At 42.2% G+C, this 26,725-nt stretch overlaps 1 long non-coding RNA gene across 3 annotated transcripts in view; it reads left to right on the forward strand.

Moving 5' to 3' along the window:
* The window catches only part of LOC142101380 (uncharacterized), a 535,334-nt gene that overhangs the window by 74,123 nt on the left and 434,486 nt on the right, over positions 1-26,725 (forward strand). Inside the window, exon 3 of one of the 3 annotated variants that reach the window (XR_012678993.1) lies at positions 17,128-17,196. The exons of the other annotated variants lie outside the window; for them this stretch is intronic. This is a non-coding gene — a long non-coding RNA (uncharacterized LOC142101380). Of the gene's footprint in view, positions 1-17,127; positions 17,197-26,725 lie in introns of those variants that run through there. 3 annotated transcript variants of the gene reach the window in all.

Here is a 26,725-nt window from a genome sequence, read left to right on the forward strand (position 1 = left end):
CTAGCTGTACTCCTGTTTGTGACCGTGACAATACATTATAGTGCAAAAGTTTTACGTGTGGAAAAAATGCTGCAATGTAGGAATACTTTCAAATAAGCAGCAGAGAAATATAAATCAATTCAATATTTGGTGTGACATTAACTGTAGGAGGCTTAAAAGTGGGTAAGTAACAGCCGAACTCTGCAGCACAGGTGAGGTTGTGGAAGACCGTTTCATGGGTCATACTCCATGGCAAGACTGAGCACAACAAGACACAAGGTAGTTATACTGCATCAGCGAGGTCTCTCCCAGGCAGAGACTTCAGAGCAGACTGGGGTTTTAAGATGTGTTGTTCAAGGTCATTTGAAGAAGCACAAAGAAACCGGCAGCATTGAGGACCATAGATGCAGTGGTCAGCCAAGGAAACTCAGAACTGCATCAGATGAAAGACACACAAGTTGACTTCCCTTTGAAATCGGAAGATGTCCAGCAGAGCTATCCGCTCAGAACTGGAAAGAAACAGTGGGACCCAGGTACACCCATCTACTGTTCAGAGAAGTCTGACCAGAAGTGGTCTTCATGGAAGAATTGTGTCCAGAAAGCCAACCTTCAACGTGGAAACAAGGCCAAGCGTCTTAACTATGCACGAAAACATAGGAACTGAGGTGCAGAATAATGGCAGCAGGTGGTCAGGACAGATGAGTCAGAAATATTTGGCTGTAACAGAAGGAAGTGTGTTTGCCAAAGGGCTGGAGAGCAGTACAATAATAAGTGTCTGCAGGCAGCAAGTGAAGCGTGGTGGAGGTTCCTTGCACGTTTGGGGCAAATGGAGTCAGGATTAATGGTGTCCTCAATGCTGAGAAATACAGGCAGGTACATATCCATCATGTAATACCATGAGTGAGGCGTCTGATTGGCTCCAAATGTATTCTGCAGCAGGACAAGGAGCCCAATCATACAGCCAATGTCATTAAGAATGATCTTCAGCGTACAGAAGAACAAGGAGTCCTGGAAGTGATGATATGGCCCCTACAGAGCCCTGATCTCAGCATCATGGAGTCTGTCTGGGATTACATGAAGAGACAGAAGGATTTGAGCAGGCTACATCCACAGGAGATCTGTGGTTAGTTCTCCAAGATGTTTGGAACAACTTCACTGCCGAGTTCCTTCAAAACTGTGTGCAAGTGTACCTAGAAGAATTGATGCTGTTTTGAAGACACAGGCAGCACGGTGGCTCAGTGGTTAGCACTTCTGCCTCACAGCACTGGGGTCATTAGTTCAATTCTGGACCATGGCCTTATCTGTGTTTGCGTGGGTTTCCTCTGGGTGCTCCAGTTTCCTCCCACACTCCAAAAACATACTGGTAGGTTAATTAGCTGCTATCAAAATTGACCCTAGTCTCTCTCTCCTAGTCTGTGTGTGTGTGTGTGTGTGTGTGTGTGTGTGTTAGGGAATTTAGACTGTAAGCCCCAATGGGGCAGGGACTGATGTGAGTGAGTTCTCTGTACAGCGCTGCGGAATCAGTGGCGCTATATAAATACATGGTGATGATGATGATGAAAGGGTGGTCACACCAAATATTGATTTGATTTAGATTTCTCTTCTGTCTATTCACTTTGCAATTTGTTAATTGATAAAAAATAAACTATTAACACTTCTATTTTTGAAAGCATTTTTACTTTGCAGCATGTTTTCCACACCTGCCTAAAACTTTGGCACAGAAGTGTGTGTGTCTGTGTGTGTGTGTCTGTGTGTGTATACATACAGCTCTGCACCTGTAGTGTATGTATGCTTTTTTTTGTGGGTACGCGCAATAAATAGTTTCATATTTTACGTCAAGCAATCAGGCGGGGCTAGACTGCGCTCTTTGGGGCTTGTCCCCGCCCACCTTACCTGCTGCTGAGCTCCCTTCCAGTAGCATTACCTCCTCTCCCAGGAGTCCAGGAGGTCTCCCCCTTCTCCACGCCCCCCTTCCAATCCGGTAACTGCCAGGACATTCCCATAATAACCTGTTGGCTGAACTTGTCCATAAATGACTCTTCCAAATAACCCAGAGAATAAGGAGAGACACTGTAGCAAGATCCCAATCTGCAGAATAAGAGAAGAATCCCTGGTGTGTCTGACAGGTGCACCACCTGCTGGACCGACCTATTAGGGGGTCTCCTGCGAGGGACTGAATCATTAGATTCCTTATTAATAATGATATTATTATTATTATTATTATTATTGTTATTATTATTGACACAGATTCTGTAACGCCGGATCCAGAGTTAAGTAACACACAGATGAGGTAATACACATAAGTAGCACAGATGAGTGTGAGTGGGGACTCACACAAAGCGCAGAAATAGACATGACAGGACGTATGAGGGAGTTGAGAGGACCCTGCCCCGGAGAGCTTACATTCTAGAGGGAGGAGTGGTGAGAGATGGTAGGACCAGCTGGGAGAAGATGAACATGGCAAGCCAGAGGAACCCCTCCACCCTCTCCCTTTGTCTAAAACCCCTCCAATGGCTTCCAGCCCCCAATGTTGGGAGGGACAACAGCTGTATATAACATATAATTATGTGTGTATAAGGTTGTGTTCTAATATGTTGATTTGCATCAGGATCTCTGTAGAAGTTTCTCCACCTGGGGGTACAGTCCGTCCTGCCTCAGAGAACGTCCTTCCAATCGCCCTAACCTTACAGAAACTTATTGGATCATTTTGTGTGGTTTGTAGGTAACACAGCCCAAAATATTCCATACAGGGTTGATAAGAGATAACTGGATGTTTGCTGATCTTCCTCACAATAGCACTGTATAATAACATACTCTGACATGTAAGTGGATGAATAGGCTTCAGTGGTTTACATGCCTGATAATAGTGATGTTTGTCTCTGTTCACCACCCCCTCTACCCTCCCTGTAGGAGTTCTTCAGGGCTCGGCCATTGGACCTTTACTCTTTTCACTCTACACTACCTCCCTGGGTGATCTCATCACTTCTTTCGGTCTCCAATATCACCTCTACACTGATGACATTTAATGCTACATCTCTTCTGAACACTCCCCTCGCTCCTCTCTCGTGTATCTGACTCCCTTTCTGCCAGCTTCTCTTGGATATCTTCACGTTTTCTCAAAATGAACATCGCTAAAACTGATCTCGTTGTCTTCTCTCTTAGATCTTCTTCCCATCCTGATATCTCTATTGCTGTTAACAATACTATCATCTCATCTGTTCCCCAAGTCTGCTGCCTGGGTGTCACCCTTGTCTCCTCCCTCTCCTTTGCCCCCCACATTCAATCTCTCGACCAATCCTGTCGTTTCCAACTCCACAATATCGCTGGCATCCGGCTCTTCCTTTCTCAGGATGTCACCAAAACCATTATCCATGTACTCTTCATTTCATGTCTTGATTATTACAACCTTCTCCTCAGCGGCCTCCCCCACTCTCACCTTTCCCCCCTCGGGTCTATGCTTAACGCTGCTGTGAGACTCCTCTTCCTCCCCCGACGCTCCTCTTCTCCCTACCCTCTGTGCCTTGCCCTACACTGGCTTCCTTTCCCCTGCAGAATCCTTTTCAAACTCCTCACCTACAAGGCCCTCTCCTACTCCACTGCCCCTTACATCTCCAACCTCCTCTATACTCACACCCCATCAGGTTCCCTGCATTCGTCCAATGACCATCTCCTCCACTCTGATGACCTCATCCCACTCCAGAACCCAAGATCTCTCCCAGGCTGCCCCCCTTCACTGGAATGTCCTCCCACGCTCCATCTGACTGTCCCCTAATTTGTCCACCTAACCTGCTCTCCATCCCTGCCTCCATCACCTCTGCCACTCGCTTCTCCTGCAATTGATCCCGTCTATCTCCCCATTGTGCCTCCTGTCTGTTTCCTCTCCTTTAGGATGTAATCTCTCATGAGCAGGGCCCTCTTCCCTTCTGTCTCTCTACCTATTCTCCTGCTCCTTCCCCAATGTGTAAGCTATGTTTCAAGCTTTCAAGTCCTGGTATTTTTATTTATTGTTCTGTATGGTTCTACCCTGTGTGATCCACTGTCTGTACAGCACTGCAGATAACTTGTGTCTTCCTATAAATAAAGATTAATAATAATTATTATGAGCTAGACATTTTCTGATACCCAAGTACATGCGGGACTGAAAAGTTCACCACCATCTACAGCTTATGAAATGATATATTTTCTTATTTTACTTCCACTTTAAGAATCTTGCCCCAGTTATCTAGACGGGCCGCTCTCCATCCCTGTCAGTCACTTAGCCAACAGCTCCTTGTTTTTTTTGTAGTATTTACGACCACTTAATCTTTTTCCGCAGCCAAAACCAAATTTATCTGGGAGTATTGATCAGCACCAGGCTGATAGAAGTTCAAGCTCAGGAGGTCCCGGTCTTTGACCCTGAAATAGGAAATGAATCTCCATTCAATAGAGTGATATTCAGGAGGGCGGCAGACAGCGCTGTGAGGGAGAAATCAATAACGAGTGCTAATGATTCACAATTTATACGCCAGCTGCCATTTTAATATTAGAACAAGTGTTATATTGCAAACAAATTGGAACATAGGTGGTGGTACGGAAAATATTTCTTAAAGCACTTTTTCTCTGCAGAAAAATGACGTGCCAAGTGGATTATTATTACACGTAATTTATTGATTTCATTTAAAACACTAATTTAAAACTCTTTATGAGCAAGATATTAAGTAGAGTGTTGAAGGTTAATAGCGGCACTCAAAGGTTTTATATCGCCGCCGTATCCTGCGTGGAGGAAAGCTGAGATTTATTTAACGATTAAAGGAAATTTAGCTGTAATTGCAAATCAAGAGATAATTCTGTGTTCTGGAGGAAAATACAACTATTTCTGCATGGCTGGCTGTGATATAAGGAATACTTGTATTTATTATGTGTTTTTGCACCTAAAAGTTCCCTGTTATTATAAGATCTAAGAAAGTGTATTTATAGGGGGGAATGGTCCATACCTGTATCAGGAATGGATGTATGAATGAAAGACGTTTTACTAACAAAATGCAAATGCGCGGGAACCATGACAACAACCGTGGGTTACATCCTAACACTTTGGGGTAGAGTAGCTGCATCCACGCAGGTTACATGCAGTTATTGTGTGGGGCACTACAACCCCCATCATGTCATTACTGAATGAGATAATAGTGCACTCTTCTGCAATAAAAATACAATTTTATTTTACATTTTAGTGTCTATAATATCGGCCATAAGAATTACATCTGACCTGCGGAATAGGGGGATTTTTTTCTGCAGTTGGTCAATACTGAGAAATACTGATATTTAAAGAGAAAGGACCTGAATCCGTAAGGAAAGTAAGGCAAAAAATGGAGTAAATGTTCTCTGGGGCAAAAAATGTTACAATGCAAGGGGTGCAAATTAGTTTATTTTGTACATAAGGAAAATACTGGCTGCGTTTTCATGTAACACACAAATACTTGATGGCTTTATTTTTACACTGAAATTTAAAGCTGATCTAGGACAAGCCCTACCCCAAGTATAAATCTGTCACCACATTTTAAATTTACCTCCCCCTCCAATACAACATGGTTTTGCCCAGGTGCAAAGTTACTCATTTTGTATGCTTTGCTCTCCTTAATGACTCAGGCCCAAAGTCTTTTCTAGGAGGGAATCTCTAAAAACAGGGACTGTCTCCGCAGAATAGGGATTGCTGGCAACTATGAGTAACAAGTGAGAAACCGCTCAGACATTTGCTTTCAATGTGTAATGTCAAATCCCCTACACGGCACAATGTATGCACCCGAGAAGAGACCACATCATGGTGGGGCTGCCCCCTTTCCCTCCTCTAAGAATGCACTATCAGTGTGAGCATATAAGGGGCACCCCTCCGTGGGACTTGTCTTCCGGGAATTGGTACAACCGCCCTGATCTACGGCACAGACCCCTCAGTGAAAGCTGATTGGATGTTATGTGTTCGCACCTTGTCTTGTCACTTTCCCTTCAAGAAAGAACATCCAATCCAATTATTTTTTTAACATTCTCTCTCCCATTTCTCTTTGTATTCCATTCCTCAGGACCACTGTGGGTCTAGAGCAGGGCCGGCACTATCCCCTCCCCCTTTATCCCTTTTATTATATATATATGTAAGTCCCATGACTCTTGCACCCCATTCTTTACATTAATTAATTCCAACTTGTGTCAGGTGAGTCCCAGGTCTCCCATGGCTGCTAGTGCTAGGGAAAGACTTGCCTTTACAAGCTGTGTGCAGGTAAGCCTTAAGCCCAGATAAATAGCATAGCATTTGATCATGTTAGGACTGACCAGAATGGGAAGATTTTGGCGTGAGTTGGTCAGCTTAACATATATTGCAATATGTGGAACTAACATTCCCTGTTTTTAATATAGAACAGTACTTGATATAGCATTGATTATGTGTTTGGAGAGTGCAGACTATCCCTGGTTTTATATATATATATATATATATATATATATATATATATATATATATATATATATATATATATATATATATATATATATATATATATATATAATGATGACTGTATACAATATTCTTCCTATAGCACTTTATCTAGTGAGCCTATCTGCAGAGCTCGGCTCTGGGTACAGTTCTGTTGTTTATGTTCCCTTCCCCAGAATCTCCTCTTCCTATCAATGTAATTGAGGTGTGGCAATGCTCTCACAATACACAAGGGGTGTCTGGCATGGGCTGTATGATATCACTGGGTGCTTCTGCTCATAGCCTACACAGAAGGACAACATGAAACCGTGCCCAGAATCCACATCCCTCAGTGTGATACAATTACACACGTTGGGCGCACAGTGTGATTATGTCCCGTACGTTTATTCCAGGAGATTGTGTGACTCCAACGTGATTCCTGTACACTCTCAGAATACCACTGGATTACATTTGATTAATTCAAACAGAAAAGCATTGGCCCATGTATATGGGGGGAGCATTGGCCCATGTATATGGGGGGAGCATTGGCCCATGTATATGGGGGGAGCATTGGCCCATGTATATGGGGGGTGCATTGGCCCATGTATATGGGGGGTGCATTGGCCCATGTATATGGGGGGTGCATTGGCCCATGTATATGGGGGGTGCATTGGCCCATGTATATGGGGGGAGCATTGGCCCATGTATATGGGGGGAGCATTGGCCCATGTATATGGGGGGAGCATTGGCATCTGGTATCTGAACACTCTGTGAGTTGTCACATTGCTTACCGATACTGTCATTTGGCGCTCACCTCCGTGGTTGCTGCCACCACACGATCGCAAGCTCTACAAGTACAACGCCAAACCTCAGCAAGATCTTTTTCACATGAGAAAAATGACAAATATTTAATTTACTTGAGAGCCCATAACTCTGCAATGTTTATAGAATATCTTTCATCGCTCCCTTATTGATAAATTAGGATGAAGGTCACAATTGTATTGATTTGTAATAACCTGGAGGACACCGTTATAGGGAGATTGCGTCTCTCACAAGGACACATTTGACACCACATAATCCTCAGAGATCAGGAGACCTAGATATGATCTTCTTATAGTGCAGGATTCCGGGTGAATAATATAATACTGTATCAGCTAAGTTCAGGGACATAAAAACTTATTTTAAGGCATAGTTTCAAAATTGACCCAGTTATTGACTAGTTGTACCTGGAGAATGAACAATGTGTACAGCTGTCACCCACAATCCTCTCTGCAGACATTAACTGCTATGTAGCTGAATATACAGTGCATCGTTCCAGCAATATAACAAGGCTTTTAATGCCACAATTGATACAATTCTATTTTAGTAATAAAGATTAAAAGATTTGTCCCCTTTTGTCCAATAGTGCTCAGAACCTCTACATGTGGTTTGATGAATGGGTGCATTTTTTGCCAGTTTTGCACTTAAACCACTATGAGGTTCAGTTTATAACATTTTATGTAAATAGCCCAGATGGGTGGAACCCATAGCAACCAATCGGATGTCAGCCTTCATTAGTGTGATTACAACCTGATACGCTTTGCATGAATTCCAACCTACAACAGGGCTGCACATTACCCATAATCTCAGGAATAAGGTAAAACAATAAATGTAATGAAATAAAGAGGCACCTATCTGTAATAACATATCAGCAGCATTTTACACGTTACACACTATAACACACCTCAGGCTGGGGGGCCGCAGGGGGAGGCTCGGAGGGCCGCCTGTTGCCCGTTACTGCACTTTATACCATGTATCAAATAAGCTACTGTTAGTAACAGACTTGCTGTAAGGTAGTTATCAATCAGACATTTGTGTTTAGTAGTCAGCTGGTAATGGGGAAAACTAGGCACTGGCTGGTTACTATGTGTTAGGGCTCTCACGGTTACCAATGGTATCTTTATCCATGGGCTAGTGCCGGGATTATACAGATTTGTCCTAGGAAAAGTCCCTAATTTTCAATACTCAGCAATGCACAATATATACTACATCTTATTCTGTAAGAATGTGGTGATTCTGCATTATAAATCAATGTTTACAGTCCAGAGACTTAGAATGGACAAAGTTCTGTAATTGTATCATGATGGTGATTATAGTGCGTCAGGGCCCATCCAGAACATTGATGTCCTTGTTAATAGAATAGGTCTTCATACTAACAAGCAGTGATTGCTGAGAATTATTGTGGTCAGCTTGTCAATGTAACTTGGATCATTCCGTGTAATGATTCAGATTGTTACCCGGCAGGAGAAGAGTTAAATACAGAAGATACCACTTGTTTATCAGACTATTTGCATAGCTGGTGTCCTTGTCATCTCTCTGAAGGTCATTCATTACCATAAAAATGTCTTTTATTCCTCACATGCGTCCAGCCTATTACACGCTCATATATTCTGAGATCCGCAACAATCTTATTATTCTTTTTGTACATCAAGGTTACTGACAAGTAATAAATTCAGTCTATTATGTTATTACAGAGATAAATAATTTGGATTCAGGTTGCTCTCTGACCCCTTACCTTTTCCCCGTTAGACGTATCGCTTTGGTGCATTTCACTGGGATCATGGCGTGAAACGATTTATTTATGGAGATGGGCAGGTGGAATATTGAAATGTAACACTGCAAATGAATGGTACATTACTTATTAACAACATGGAGAGGAAGACTTACAGAAGACGTAAATAATCCACCAATAAGATGAAGGGCACATCATTATAATGTGCTGGATGATGGAGGAAGCTGCTATGTTATAGTCTTACCCATTACCCGCACCATGCTGGTCTAGGGACAACTTCCCGGGAGTCTGAGCAGGAAAGTCCCCCAAAAATCAGGCCTTTTCCATCACAATCAGGACACTTGGGAGGTATGAGGTTCAGCCCACAAAATGATGATGATGTTGGGTGTAGGTGATACATAATGTTGCATCTTATTGTCTCTTCATTTCTCCAACGTACTGTGGTCTTACCGGGACTTTGACATCCCGTACTGATGTGATGGGGTCTGGGGCATCTCTGCACAGCCGCTTCATAGCAAGGCCTTGGGGGCTTGTAATGGTGGTGAATGTACTACTTCCAAATAATATGTAAAAGGTTCAGGAGCTTACAGAAGATATAATGAGGAGAGATGTTCTTTCTGTGCACAGCAGACTGACCGAAAATGGCTTCCTCAGTTAAATCCAACACTAAATATCTCAAGTCCTATCACTGATTGGCAACTTTTTATTAAAGTAAATATATATATTTCGAGGTGACTGTGGATCTAGGATCCTATTGACGATGTCCGCTAATACAGGAGTCAACTGATTGCTGGTTCTATGCTTGAATATATTTTATATCTGGTACATGTATATTCTGTTTTTAATAAAAATCTTTTATTTGGATAACGCACTATGGAAGCGCCCCCATTTGTTTGATATTCCATATATATATATATATATATCTATATTATAAAAATTATATAAATTATATTATTCTATTTGCAGCTATTTTCTATGAGGTAATATACATTAATTACAGATGGGAGCTTTTTCTACAGGCGTTCTCACCCTCTAAGTGACAGAGACCTCCTTTCTTTTTAACTTGCTAGACTTCCTGCTGAATCTGCCTTCTCCCCATAATTCCATACTGATGTCCCTGTAGATTGTCCCTGTTTCATGCTTGCGACTGATACATCATTTCATAATGTAAAACCGCTGATCCATACAATTGACTAATTTCAAATCTACTTATTTATAAGGGTGGATGGCAGTAAAACATCCATATGACGGTTATTAGTATTTTAATGTAATTTCCAATAAATTCAGGTTCCTACTTTTTATTGAGATAAGAGAACACTTAGTTAAATGAAAAAATATATACATACTATGACTGCATTGCTTAATTAAAAGACTTAATTTAATAATGTATTAATGTATGCAATTTGCATTTACTGATTAATCATATTTAACTCTTTTTATTGAAAGCTGCATTAAATGTATTGTATTACAAGATGTGAGTGACAATGTTTAAGCTGATGCATTAAACTTATGTTAAATGATGCTTTTAGGAATTGAACAGGTAATTATTGTAAAACATTTAACACAAGTGTAATGCTGGAAGATATCGCAGGTACATTTATTGCACAATTAAAAAAAATTGTTTTTTATAAATTCAAATCATTAATACATTCTAATTTAATAATGTATAGCTATTCATGGCTTCAGGATATTATACAATATTACGTTATGACAAAATATACATATCTAATAAGTATATTTCAGATGTTAAATCTTAGTGTAGCAGGTAGGTACAATATTGCCATATTTTACAGAAAAATGATTTGTGGGTAATTCCGATGTGTATTTCTACATTTTGTTACAGACGTTTGGCTACAAGCAGCTCATGTGCTTATCATAGACCTTTGTCAGCTCTTGTATAAAATGTAGCTTTATATGAACATGTTTCTTTATTGCAGAGTGGGTGCAAATCTGCAACAGGATATTTACAAATTGTGCATTATTTCCCACGATGATCAGTGGAAGCTGAAACTTGTTGTGTGTGGGGGTTTTTTTTGTTTTGTTTTTTGTTTTTTTCCATTCAACCCCAGCATTAGAGAATATTATGTCCCACTCCTGACTGAGATGTCTGCTTTACAATACAGGAGCCCCAATGATAGGGTTCAAACCCAGAGTACATCACTGTGTGCCACGTTCACCTCCAGGCAGATTATGGACCCCAGCTTGTTGTGTTTGTGAAAGCAGCTGTCGGTACAGTTCCATTGCTTGTCATTGTGATCATAATTCACCATCAGGCAGAGTAACACACACCTGGCAAGGTGAGAGTACATTCCCATAATACACTGTATCTATTTAATGTCATTGTACTGTGTTTTTGACAATGGCATTTTATGCTTTTTCCTACCATTTGGAAATCCATGTAAGAAAAGTTTAAAACTATATAATCCCCCAAAAACTGACCGCCGTACATTTAAGTATCCCCCATATTTATAACCAAAGTATAAATGGTCACAATCCTTCCTTCCTTATCATTGCAATAAGGAATGAATATGACCATGCCAAAAAAACGGTTATTGTTAAATATGCCCCAGAGCCGGAATCGTGTCTGTGAATGTTACAAAGTTATTTTCTGCCTGGCTCAATTCTGGGACATTATGTGGTCACTAAAACTCACAGAAGTGTCCAAGATGCTGAAACACCCCATGAATACCCCACGATGTGACGGAGGACATTGATTGATGGGCTGACTGGTGTGTCCTGCTGTCCTGATACATTCTCATTATACACCAAATAGTCTGTGTGAGATTAACATATATAATGACTTCTTGTAGTCCTGGCCTTTGTTCTGGTAACGAGCACAGGCCTTTTATGGCTCTGGACCTCCAAAGTGGAAAGGTAACAGAATAGCCCTCAGCTGGAGCGTTCAATACCCCCAGAAAGGCGCACACTCGTCTGTTCCAGATCACCAAAATACATCTCTCTAAATTCATGGGGAAAGCGACACGGTGGGAATGATGTACTCCGCAACAGCCTCAGAGTGAGACATTTCACATTCATCGCACAGATAAACATTACATTATATCAGTGATTTAGTGAGAGATACAGAACTTGTTACCCACATTGTATAAACAAACAAACAGAGATAGTCTGCACTCACCAAATACACAACTAATGCAAATATTGCAATATATGTAAGCTGACCGATTCACGCCGTCTGTCCAGTCCTAACATGATGAAATGCCATGTGTTTTATCTGGGTGAAGCTTATCAGGGCAAATCTTCACCAAGCATGATCGGCCATAGGACACCTGGGACTCACCTGATACAAGTATATATGTGTATGTATATATATCTCTTCTACATTCAGACAGATTTCTTCTCCAGCCTTGTGTCTACCCCTCTCATTTGTCTTCCGCTAACCTCTTCCCGACTTCAAAATCAAAATCTCAGTTTTACTTGCTTTGTGCTGACTATTTGTGTCTAAGCCAAATACCTTTTGAATGGTCCAGATGTAATTTGGATTATTCCATTTGGGATGAACTGTATTTATAAAGGGATAGCTGGATATAATCCACATTATTTAAACAGTGATGATCTATAAATATGTGAATCTTCAGAGAAGGGTTTTCCGTACAATGGGATATATTTGAGGCAACCTATTGGGCAGTTTATTTCTACCTAGATGTCAGTAACTCTTATTGTATTTATGTTTCACGTTGAACATTAACACAGCCCATCTGGCACTTATAGACATAAGTATGTGGTTGTAAAAGAATTACTCTGTGTTTGATGGGTTTTGGACTACAAGACAATGACATTTGCTTTGGATCACATACGATAACAGTATTGGTGATACTTGGAACAACCGGCCATCCCAAAAACTTTAATAATGCGGGGTGAGGTCTAAGGGAAACCAGTTTTGGCAGACCCCTGTTGATGGATCACATCTGGATGGCTGTGTATTCTGAGACATTGACATCCTGCGATTGACGACATTCTACGATTGACGACATCTAGGGCAGTCTAATGTCAAACTCTTCTAATGAAAACCATCAGAGCTTCCAGCTGCCATCAGACATAATCTACTGGCATATGGAGGAGACCATGCTAATCTCTACAAGGTCATTAACAAGGGGGACAAAATTACATCCAGCCAGCAGATGTGATATCTCTCCGAGTGCCTTGAACTACATAGAGCTAGGCCAATAATGATGAGGTTATTATCAAACTACTAGAGCCGGCGGCACGTGGAGTGACACACTCCATTTACAGGACTAGAAATAGTGGCTTATGTCACACAGAAGGTAGAGAATCATTATTTGCTTTAATACATGTTATCCATCAGCAAAATGCCAATGGCCATTAATTCTGTTTACACACGACCAGAAATCTAGGTTGATGTTTTGGTCTTTGGCAAAAACAACATATTAGACCTGTTTAAAACCACAATTTGCTAGTTCTAAAGAATTAATTATTGTACTTTCGTTTGTTCAAATTTATGTTTCTTTCTGTCAAATTTTAGTAAAGTTGAGATGAAAAGCAATTGGGTCTATTCAGAAGATTTCTACGCGAGCCAGTAGCCAGAACCAGGGGCGTAACTAACCGTGTGTACCACCCCCCCACCTGTGGTAGCCACATCCTTGTCAGAACATGTAGCTTCCTGTCACAACCATTTGCTCTTATGTTCCTCCCTTTAACATGTAACTGATTCTCATTTATAACTTTGTCAACAATCCCATCCATTGGATTACTGGTTCTTTTCATTTCAAAAAATATTTCACCACATTGAGAGATTACAAGGGGGGTGTAAAGGATTGTCTGTGAGAATCCTAGCATCCGAATTTGTCCTGGCTGCCAGGTGGCTGCACAGCCCATACCATATATTCCAGAGTGCTCCATACACTCTCCTTCATACTATCACCTGCTATTCCATGCTTCTAGCCCTTCAGCTGCGCGTATTATGATATATCGCCCTACTCTGACCCATCACCCTATTCTAGTACTTCACCTGCGCTTATCATGTCATCTCACCCTACTCTGACCCATCACCTGCGCTTATCATGTCATCTCACCCTACTCTGACCCATCACCTGCGCTTATCATGCCATCTCACCCTACTCTGACCCATCACCTGCGCTTATCATGTCATCTCACCCTACTCTGACCCAACACCTGCGCTTATCATGTCATCTCACCCTACTCTGACCCAACACCCTATTCTAGTACTTCACCTGCGCTTATCATGTCATCTCACCCTACTCTGACCCATCACCTGCGCTTATCATGTCATCTCACCCTACTCTGACCCATCACCTGCGCTTATCATGCCATCTCACCCTACTCTGACCCAACACCCTATTCTAGTACTTCACCTGCGCTTATCATGTCATCTCACCCTACTCTGACCCATCACCTGCGCTTATCATGTCATCTCACCCTACTCTGACCCATCACCTGCGCTTATCATGTCATCTCACCCTACTCTGACCCATCACCTGCACTTATCATGTCATCTCACCCTACTCTGACCCATCACCTGCGCTTATCATGTCATCTCACCCTACTCTGACCCAACACCTGCGCTTATCATGTCATCTCACCCTACTCTGACCCAACACCCTATTCTAGTACTTCACCTGCGCTTATCATGTCATCTCACCCTACTCTGACCCATCACCTGCGCTTATCATGTCATCTCACCCTACTCTGACCCAACACCTGCGCTTATCATGTCATCTCACCCTACTCTGACCCAACACCCTATTCTAGTACTTCACCTGCGCTTATCATGTCATCTCACCCTACTCTGACCCATCACCTGCGCTTATCATGTCATCTCACCCTACTCTGACCCAACACCTGCGCTTATCATGTCATCTCACCCTACTCTGACCCAACACCCTATTCTAGTACTTCACCTGCGCTTATCATGTCATCTCACCCTACTCTGACCCATCACCTGCGCTTATCATGTCATCTCACCCTACTCTGACCCATCACCTGCGCTTATCATGTCATCTCACCCTACTCTGACCCATCACCTGCACTTATCATGCCATCTCGCCCTACTCTGACCCATCACCCTATTCTAGTACTTCACCTGCGCTTATCATGTCATCTCACCCTACTCTGACCCATCACCTGCGCTTATCATGTCATCTCACCCTACTCTGACCCATCACCTGCACTTATCATGCCATCTCGCCCTACTCTGACCCATCACCTGCACTTATCATGCCATCTCGCCCTACTCTGACCCATCACCTGCACTTATCATGCCATCTCGCCCTACTCTGACCCATCACCTGCACTTATCATGTCATCTCGCCCTACTTTGACCCAACACCTGCGCTTATCATGTCATCTCACCCTACTCTGACCCATCACCTGCACTTATCATGTCATCTCACCCTACTCTGACCCATCACCTGCGCTTATCATGCCATCTCGCCCTACTCTGACCCATCACCTGCGCTTATCATGCCATCTCGCCCTACTCTGACCCATCACCTGCGCTTATCATGCCATCTCGCCCTACTCTGACCCATCACCTGTGCTTATCATGCCATCTCGCCCTACTCTGACCCATCACCTGCACTTATCATGTCATCTCACCCTACTCTGACCCATCACCTGCACTTATCATGCCATCTCGCCCTACTCTGACCCATCACCCTATTCTAGTACTTCACCTGCGCTTATCATGTCATCTCACCCTACTCTGACCCATCACCTGCGCTTATCATGCCATCTCACCCTACTCTGACCCATCACCTGCGCTTATCATGCCATCTCGCCCTACTCTGACCCATCACCTGCGCTTATCATGCCATCTCGCCCTACTCTGACCCATCACCTGCGCTTATCATGCCATCTCACCCTACTCTGACCCATCACCTGCACTTATCATGTCATCTCACCCTACTCTGACCCAACACCCTATTCTAGTACTTCACCTGCGCTTATCATGTCATCTCACCCTACTCTGACCCATCACCTGCGCTTATCATGTCATCTCACCCTACTCTGACCCATCACCTGCACTTATCATGCCATCTCACCCTACTCTGACCCATCACCTGCACTTATCATGCCATCTCGCCCTACTCTGACCCATCACCTGCGCTTATCATGTCATCTCGCCCTACTCTGACCCATCTTTTTATGCTCTATTGCCCTTATGTGGCCCATCACCTTCCATCATTGCGGGTGAAAGTGGATCCAGCCATAGGCAGGAATAACAACAGCGCCACCTCACATTACATCCACTATGTCAACGTATGAACGTGTCTATCTCATATCAATCAAAACTTACATATGTTATGAAAAATATCAGAAATATGTTATCAACATTAACTTTTTAGTTTTCGATTATCCAGAATTTTGTGTAACATCAAATTAAATATCTTCAATATGAGGTTAGAAATTTAGATGTTTGTGTCTTAATTTGTTTTTGTTTTTTAATGTCAGCAGATTTGCAAAGAGCGCCATTTAGGAGGAGTACTGCTGGCAGGTGCTGGGGGCTGTGACCATGTATTATGGTGACGACACCCCGAGCGATATGGGCCGCTTCTTATTGGATTAGTGAAAGAGAAAAGGCGCGATGCTTTACATTAATGAAATGTGTCCAAGTGAACAAATTCATTTGAGATGTCGGCCAAGGACAATTGAGACCAATGTGTATGTACAAACAAAATAAAATTGTTGTCCAGCTCACACACAAGCAATATATAAATCACTGTGTCAGCACGTACATAAAGGAGACCCTTGTGCACAATATAACTATATTGGGATAAGCATCTCCTGTAGGTGAGTCCCTCACTAGCCAGTCAGGGTGTCCCATATAAAACCTTCTCTGAACCTCCATCTTATAAAGTCTGCAGCACCTCAACTAGAAATTAGTGAAAGAGAAAAGCCACGTGTCTTTAACTGAATGAAATGTGTACAAGTGAATAATATAATTTGCGACGGCAGCCGAGGACAGTTGAGCTGTAAGTGTACACACTTGTACACCAGATGTAGGCCTAGCACTAATTCTACGGCTTTTGTGATGTTTCTGACTCCGCTTATACATGTAATTATGTTTTTTCAGTGCGTCTTTTCCTATATAAATTCGGAACACAAATATCTTCAGCTCTAATGAGCCCCATAATCTTTTTTTATTTTTATTGTTTTTATCCAGTTCCTGGGTATTCTTGTGTGAACTATGGATTTGTCTTAGAAGTGAAAGTAACAAAGGAATGACATAGACATGTGAGTACAGAGACCAATCTCTGTCCTCTATAATTGTTACACATTGTTCAACGTAAAAACATAAATTTTTGGGACTAAGAGAAAAATAAGGCTCTTAAATTGCCCCATGAGATAAATGAGGCTCACTAATAATGTAACCTTGTACCATGGCATACGGACGTTGTATCATTATGTAACTATTTACATTTGAATTGCGATCTTGCACGAGATGCTGGCAGCGTCTTTAGCTTGGCGTGATGGATTCCCAGGAACCCGTATGGAGAACCAGGTGGTTCTGAAAGTGATTCCTCGGTCCGGTTCCCTTTGTTCTCTCTCCTCTATATAAATAAGGTGTATTACAATTGATGTGGTGCTGGTGACTTCATAAAGAAAATGTCCATTAGTTCAGGGGGAACTTCACCCCCCTCTTTCCACTAGAAAGAATTTAATGTAATGAACCGTTATTTGTTATCATAAACGTTTTGCACCTTGACTAATCGGTGTCTGGGCTTCTGCATTTATTGTGTATAGTAACCTTAGTGCCGTCTTTCCCCCGCTGTGCCTTAAAACGTTGAGGAAATATGTTCCAAGATAGAATATTAATTGATGTAATATGTCACCATCCCAGACTATAAAACAATTCATTATTGGCCTATAACCATCCAGTGTGATAGCACCAGCCCTTCCATGTGTAATATATATATTTTCTCCTGGGTACCACACGTGTGGTATCCTCTAGACGACCCTAAGAGGGAATTTTTCATGTGAATGAGTCTTGCGGTATATACTACAGAGAGAGTGGCTTGTGGCATAAATACGTTAACCACATAGCTGCCAGAGGTGGCTACATAAAGACATTTCTAGTAATAAAGATTACATGGGATTTGTAGGTAATGTAATATAGTTAGGGGGGGGTTTAATTAGCAACCCATTTTTACTGTTACTACGATAAAATCTCAGCTCAAAAATCAGTGGAGATTTCTGTAAAAATCTTGCACCCACAATGCTCTGTGGAACATTGCGGCTGATTTGAATTCCTCCCTTAGTGTGAGGTTTGTTTTATATCATTGTTGCATTCTATTGAATATTTCTATGTGTCAGTTACAGTTTCTGTTTTATATATACAAGTCGGACATTCAGCAGAAACACATTTGTTCATGGAATGTCCATGGGGTAGGTGCAGATTTTAGAGCAAACAATACATGTCCTGCTCAGGAAATGTCTGCACAATACAATGCCCTTATAACCACCATTCCCAACTCACCTGGACCATCAGGAGGGAAGACCATTCTCCTGCTTACCTGTATGTAAGGTGGGCGGGGAAATGCACTGATGATGCAAATCACATAATGATATGAGATTCCCCGCCCACATGATAACATGACTTTAGTCATCAAGCTCCACCCACCTCTTCTCATCATTCCTCCCAAAACCCATAATACTATTGAGTTCTGATTTTTACAGAGCATTAACAATTTCCAGAGGAAAAAGAGGTGTAACCTGTTCATGGCTACATAGGGATGAGGGTGTGTTCTGGGTGGATCGAGAACATTGTCTATTATGTCCCTATTATTTAATTTGCAGTTGGGAGGTATGGTTACACAGTGTTTGCAGTATGTAAAATGATTACACGTGGTGAACATTTGAGATTTTATTTGACTGGGGTACGAGGGGACCATGAACAAAAAGGCACATATAAGGTCATAAAATTGGGTTTGATTGTACATTATTCAGTTGTTCTAGAATCCAACAGCAAAAAGTGCAAAAAATGTTTAGTTATATTGTACAATGAAACTGCTGCACCCATGTTATAAAGGTAGATTTGACGTATAGCTCAGTCTATGACCTTCCGGTTACCAGAGTGTCAGAGACTCTTACTGTTAGAAAACTGTGATATTAATTAAATCCGTCCACAAGGATAGCAAGAAAGAGTCTTCCCCAGACACCACTTCAGCACAGTTTAATAGCGTGTATTATAAAACTACTCATTGCTAAATATTCTCTGGATATCTCTCCATCCGCTGGGGCCCATAGAAGAATGATTGCCAAATTAATTGTGATAATCCAGTGGCTGAAGAACCACCTGGAAAGAGGGCCAGCTTGATCTTATCTCCAAATACTAAGTGTCCCCGAGGGGTGCTTAGCACTTTATAATCCTGTCCTAGTATGAAAGCTGCACGCTTCACAGCGAGCCCAGGGGAGTTCTGGAGAGAGCTCCATATGTACCATCCAGCCCTATGTGCCTGACATATCGTCCACAAGGTCTAAATACAGTCATCAGGGGTGGTTTGTGTATTTACTGTAGGTCGACTAATAAATACATTAACAGTACTTTGTTCACCAAGGAAAATAAACACTGATACAAATACTCATTTTACATTAGACGATTTAGAGAGCGGCACAATCCCACATTCTGATGCAGAATTGTTATTTCACTGTAATGCATGAAATGTAAAGTGGGAGATTTAAGGACAGAGACCTTCATTTAATAATTATTATTCTAGTATACAATGGATGTTGGATTTTGGATCAATGATAGTAAACATAATATTGTGTTTGTTTTTGTTTGAAAAGTAGTGGGATAACGAAGCTCTCCTAGAACCTCCTGGAGTAATGCAGCTCTCCCGGATCCTCCTGGGGTAACGGAGCTCTCCCGGATCCTCCTGGGGTAACGGAGCTCTCCCGGATCCTCCTGGGGTAACGGAGCTCTCCCGGATCCTCCTGGGGTAACGGAGCTCTCCCGGATCCTCCTGGGTTAACGGAGCTCTCCCGGATCCTCATGGGGTAACGGAGCTCTCCCCTGGGGTAACGGAGCTCTCCCCTGGGATAACGGAGCTTTCTCCTGGGGTAACGGAGCTCTCTCGGATCCTCCTGGGGTAACGGAGCTCTCCCCTGGGGTAACAGAGCTTTCTCCTGGGGTAATGGAGCTCTCCCGGATCCTGCTGGGGTAACGGAGCTCTCCCCTGGGGTAACGGAGCTCTCCCCTGGGGTAACGGAGCTCTCCCCTGGGGTAACGGAGCTCTCCCCTGGTGTAAGGGACCTCTCCTGGCTCCTCCTGGGGTAACTAAGCTGTCTCCTGGGGTAATAGAGCTCTCCCGCCTCCTCCTGGGGTAACGGAGCTCTCCCGGATCCTCCTGGGGTAACAAAGCTCTCCCGGCTCCTCCTGGGGTAACGGAGCTCTCCCCTGGGGTAACGGAGCTCTCCTCTGGGGTAACGGAGCTCTCCCGGATCCTGCTGGGGTAACGGAGCTCTCCCCTGGGGTAACGGAGCTCTCCCCTGGGGTAACGGAGCTCTCCCATGGGGTAACGGAGCTCTCCCCTGGGGTAACGGAGCTCTCCCCTGGGGTAACGGAGCTCTCCTGAATCCTCCTGGGGTAACTGAGCTCTCCCCTGGGGTAACAGAGCTTTCTCCTGGGGTAATGGAGCTCTCCCGGATCCTGCTGGGGTAACGGAGCTCTCCCCTGGGGTAACGGAGCTCTCCCCTGGGGTAACGGAGCTCTCCCCTGGGGTAACGGAGCTCTCCTTAATCCTCCTGGGGTAACTGAGCTATCTCAAAGATTCCTGGTGTAAGGGACCTCTCCTGGCTCCTCCTGGGGTAACTAAGCTGTCTCCTGGGGTAATAGAGCTCTCCCGCCTCCTCCTGGGGTAACGGAGCTCTCCCGGATCCTCCTGGGGTAACAAAGCTCTCCCGGCTCCTGCTGGGGTAACGGAGCTCTCCCCTGGGGTAACGGAGCTCTCCCATGGGGTAACGGAGCTCTCCCATGGGGTAACGGAGCTCTCCCCTGGGGTAATGGAGCTCTCCCCTGGGGTAACGGAGCTCTCCTGAATCCTCCTGGGGTAACTGAGCTCTTCTGAATCCTCCTGGGGTAACTGAGCTATCTCAGAGATTCCTGGTGTAAGGGACCTCTCCTGGCTCCTCCTGGGGTAACTAAGCTGTCTCCTGGGGTAATAGAGCTCTCCTGGATCCTCCTGGGGTAACGACGCTCTCCCAGAGATTCCTGGGGTAACGGAGCTCTTCTGGAGCCACACTAATGGCTGCAGACAAAGCCTTTATCATATGGTGCAGGATGTTCCTCAGATAGATAGACAGAAAGGAGAAGATCGTTGGTGAACTGTTACCCTCCATCACCAGGACCAGATACAGATTGATGGAGATGTACCGGTCACTACAAACACATTCTGTGCGCAGATTTCCAGCACTCGGCTCATACTGAGGATCTTGGAGAACGCTGTACACTGTATTTCTAATTCCTCACATGAAACGCTGACTCCAGCTGGTGAACAAATCTTTGGTGTTTTAGAAACTCGCAGAAACTTCTAGACCACGTCCAGACAGGTTTTTTTAGAATGACTGTAGGTCCCCTGTCTAGTATCCCATCGTGGGGTCTGTCCGGAACGGCTTATTTGGGGGCATGATTGCAATGAGTGCTTGTCTCTGCCACCCTAATGTTTCTTCCGTCTTGCTGGCACATTTAAAAACTGAAAAAAAAAAAGGCGTTTAAAGTCGACTCGGCTCTCTTGTACATGTATTTATGTATTAGGAGTATTCCCAGTAATTTATGGACATAAAACTCTTTGCCAGTCTGAGCAATAAAACAATTAATCTGATCCGTGAAAAGAATATTTTTATTTTAATTATTCTGAGTTATTTCATTAATTAAGTATACCATAATCAGATTCTGGAGAAACATTATACTGAAAGGTTACAATAAAAAAAAAAAACTTCCACTGTCAATGATCGAAAATACCACAAAGAATAAGTTTCCTCGTACAGAAATACTTTGGTTCAGATATTATGTGAAATAACCCATAAATAGTTCTATGTTCAGCTCTGTCATGTATGCTGAGGAGATATGAGTGTCCACTTACTGGAGAATACAAATGTAACAAAAGCCCACTGGAACCCAATGAGGCCCATAACAATAGGCGGAGATGTTTGTGTACAGCTAATGGGATGTTCTGTATCCAAATGGTAATTCTCCTCAGTGTTATTCAAGACACCAGCTGATGTTAACACTACAAAGCCCCCTGGGGTAAAGCTGGCATTACTGCTTCCCTCCTGGGGGTCCTACATGTTGTCGCTTCATTAAGCACTAAATGGTGACATTAATCCTAACTGCTCTACAGAGATGTAACTGTCACAAATGATTTAGTTCCCAGTAAACGCTGGATTGAGTCACAGTCTGATGAGTCCAGTTAAAGGGGCCTGAGTGTTGCTCATGGTAACTGTCACCAGAGATTCCTCAATATCATACACTATTATCACACATTCCATATATCACACGACCGTTACACTTAGATTGCCTAGGTATGTTTTGTATAACTATTTGATATGATGATTGAATGTGTGTGTATAAGTGTATGTATGTGTGTGTGTATGTGTATATATGTGTATATATATATATATATATATATATATATATATATATATATATATATATATATATATATATTTGAGAGACTAGATATTGTAAAACACAGAGGCCCCTGCTTACATTCTATAGGAAATAGGAGTAGGATACATGAGGTCACATTACTAATATACAGTAGTATATAAATTCTAGGTTGTGAGTGACCGGTCACCTTGTCAGCCGTCATATGTTTATCATTGCAACGAGGCAGCACAATCGCTGGTTTTGTTTTTCACTGAAAGACACTCGGAAACAGGACATGTTTTATCTGTTATAGGTTTCTGTAAAATTGGATTCCTCACATTATTATTTGTCTAATCCATATAGAATTGATAGTAATATTACTACTATTAACTTTCCTATTGCCATAAAAAAATAAGTTTATATTAGATTTGTTTGTAATTCATCTACTTGTGAGCTGAAGTTTTCTGATGTGTAAAGATAGATGTCTGCTGCCCCCCTCAACCCCATCAATGTTCTGTACAATAGAACTTGTCTGGCGATGTTATTAACCCTTATGCTGCAGGAGCAGATGTTGCTTTTCTACCATAAGGCAGCAGGAAAAGAGGAGGGGGTGATATGAATATAAGGGGACATACACATTGGGCGCTCATCATCTATCTAGAATGACATATTGTCTGCGCTGCCATCTACACCAATAGATCCATATAGTAAATATGCCTCCGGTACACCTCATGGAAAGAAGAATATTTCTGGGTCAGTGAAATACTGAATTATTTGACGTTAAACATCCTCTCACATCGGTTTGAATAAATACTAACAAAGTACAGGATGAACTCCTAAAGCAATTACAGGCACTGAATACCTGAATGTTTGTTTGAGCGTTTTCTTTACCTGTTTTTGTGACGAAAAAGTTAATTTGATTTCTCCACCTGAAAGTTTTTATAAGGTTGTTCATTCCTAAAGTAGTTTCTATTCTATTGTAAAATCACAAATTCAGCAAATCTTCCAGACTAATCTAATTGCAGCCATGAAGCTTATGAGATATTTAGTGACAAATGTAATTTCCAACCTTCTCATGTGAGGTCAGTCACTGGTTATGTTTCAGAGGGGACAATGGACAATGGGGGTCTTCTGGGCTCCCGAGAGAGGATTTGTGTAACCTGTTGTTCAGTAGTGTTGGCAACACACAAAGCCTTACCTTACAAATTGCGGACACCTCTTGTGGTTTTGTGTCACCTGAATTACCTGGTGTTACAAAGTGATTGTGTAAAGCTGGGAGGATTAGCTACATTTTTGACACATTACTCATTAATTTCCTCCTGTTGTGTTGTCAGCCATTCAGTATGAATCAGGTTTCCCACCTGTTAGGGAAGGAAATCCCTCTAAAGTCTTGGCCATCCCAGCTACAATAACCAAATTGTATGTTATTTATTTACCTTCCTTAATATGGATGAGCGGACTGGTCAGACTCCTGAACCTGGGTGAATTGACATTACTGGTCTCATCTTGCTAAGGGAACCTTCTGAAATCACATGAAACAATGCATAGAGTGTGATCTCACAACCCCAGTCTACAGTAAACCATACAAACCAATCAGGAATCCGCAGTGGAAGGTGTATAGTGGATGCGCTCTTTGCAATACGGTTGTTTGAAATAGATCCAATGATCAGATCTCTGAACTGATAGCCACTCACAGAGGACCAAATTTAACAGATCAGGGGGTAAATGTATCAAGCTGAGAGTTTTCCTGCGGGTTTGAAAAGTGGAGATGTTGCCTATAGCAACCAATCAGATTCTAGCTGTCATTTTGTAGAATGTACCAAATAAATGATAGCTAGAATCTGATTAGTTTTTCAAACCCGCCGAAAAACTCTCAGCTTGATACATTTACCCCCAGGTATTTCAGGCTTGGGACAAGCTGATGACCTCACAGGTGGTGCTAGCGGTTATCAGCCACCTTGTGCGCACACAAACATTTTATACATCCCTGTAGCAATGCAACGAGGCAGCGCAATCGCTGGTTTTGTGGTTCCGTTTATTTCTCTGAAAGACACTCGGACACTCGGAAACAGGACATGTTTTATCTGTTATAGGTTTCTGTAAAAGTGGATTCCACACATTATTATTTGTCTAATCCAAATAGAATTGTTATTAATATTACTACTATTAACTTTCCTATTGCCATAAAAAAATAAGTTTATATTAGATTTGTTTGTAATTCATCTACTTGTGAGCTGAAGTTTTCTGATGTGTAAAGATAGATGTCTGCTGCCCCCCTCACCCCCATCAATGTTCTGTACAATAGAACTTGTCTGGCGATGTTATTAACCCTTATGCTGCAGGAGCAGATGTTGCTTTTCTACCATAAGGCAGCAGGAAAAGAGGAGGGGGTGATATGAATATAAGGGGACATACACATTGGGCGCTCATCATCTATCTAGAATGACATATTGCTTGCGCTGCCATCTACACCAATAGATCCATATAGTAAATATGCCTCCGGTACACCTCATGGAAAGAGAATATTTCTGGGTCAGTGAAATACTGAATTATTTGACGTTAAACATCCTCTCACATCGGTTTGGATAAATACTAACAAAGTACAGGATTTTCCATCCCATGTATTATACAAGATGCTTCTGGTGCACTATATAATGAAAACATGTCCCCGTGGGATGTAAAACAATATTTAAAAAAAAAAATTCCTTTTTGACCTTTCTTTCCAAATTATTATTATTATTATTATTATTATTATAAATTTTTATTTATAGGGCGCCACAAAGTATCCGTAGCGCCGTACAAGGACAAACAATGGCACAGTACAAGGTGAAACAGCACAGTACAAGTAACAGTAAGCACTATAACTCTGGGGGCTCAGGCACAGCATGAAAGAGAGGGAGGGAGGGGAAAAGTGAGTACAGGCAGGTACTATGGCCCAAGAGGGTGGGCACGGATGACAGGTTGAGAGTCACTGAGGGGAGCGGAGAGAAGCGAGAGGAGACAGAGGGCAGAGGGACTGAGAGGAGGTGAACTGAGTAGCTGGAGAGCGCAGTTAAAAGTGATGGAAACAGGAGGTAGGAGAGCCCTGCTCAAAGGAGCGAACAATCTAAAGGGAGGGGAAGACAGACAGACACATGGATGAGACGGAGAGACGGGAGAAACTCATCCCATAGTAATACATTATATATAATTATATCCATGCCTATTGCACCTCACCATAATCTCAATTTTATGTTACAGCTGCATAATTAATATAAATATTATAAAATTGCCTCCCCAGATAACCCTAGCTTCTTTAATTAGTGACACTCGGAACAGCAACATCCTTTACTCCTCTCTTTCCCCACAGATTGCACGCGATCACTGTCCCCCTGCGGTCTCCAGACACAATCCAGCCCGGCATAATGTATATGGATTTCAGGATAAGCAAATGTTCAGCAGCGCCAACAGTATGGGCGGGGCAGTGTGTACAGTTATGCTAATTGGTCACTGAGGTGGGAGTGGTTTTGTCTGGAAAATGGAGAATTTGGACAAAAACTTTAAATCACTTAAACTACTGATTGATTGTGTATATTTTCACTGTATGATCAGGGTAACAAATACGTTCTGTGAGATTCCACAATCTGATATTTAATTGCTAAATATTATTTTTATATTAAGATTATATATCCTCTTCATTGAGCGCCACTAAAAGTGTTGTTAGTGAATGAAATCTATACGTCTTATTTTTACTAGTGTCTTGTTGATGATGAGCAGCCCAGTAATTCCTGTAGTGTTTGGTATAATATGTAATATTTATCTCAGTAATATTATACTTTTTACAAGTAAAGCATTTTCCATCCCGTGTATTATACAAGATGCTTCTGGTGCACTATATAATGATAACATGTCCCTGTGGGATGTAAAACAACATTTAAAAAAAATTAAATAAATGAATTTTTATTTGACGTTTCTTTCCAAATTGTACTCATCCCATAGTAATAAATTATATAATATTTAAAGGTGTTCGTTATTGGTTTCAAATACCATTTTCTAAAAGATTATTAAATTATTTCTGGTTAGTAAATTTAGCCAGACAGAATTAGCATTTTTGCTGACAAATTTATTGAATGTCTTGAAATGTTTGATCATTAAGGAGCAAATAAATAATAGACATTGACAGACACATATTCCA

This window comes from Mixophyes fleayi, chromosome 9 (genome assembly GCF_038048845.1).
Source record: "Mixophyes fleayi isolate aMixFle1 chromosome 9, aMixFle1.hap1, whole genome shotgun sequence".
In the NCBI taxonomy this organism is placed as follows: Eukaryota; Metazoa; Chordata; class Amphibia; order Anura; family Limnodynastidae; genus Mixophyes; species Mixophyes fleayi.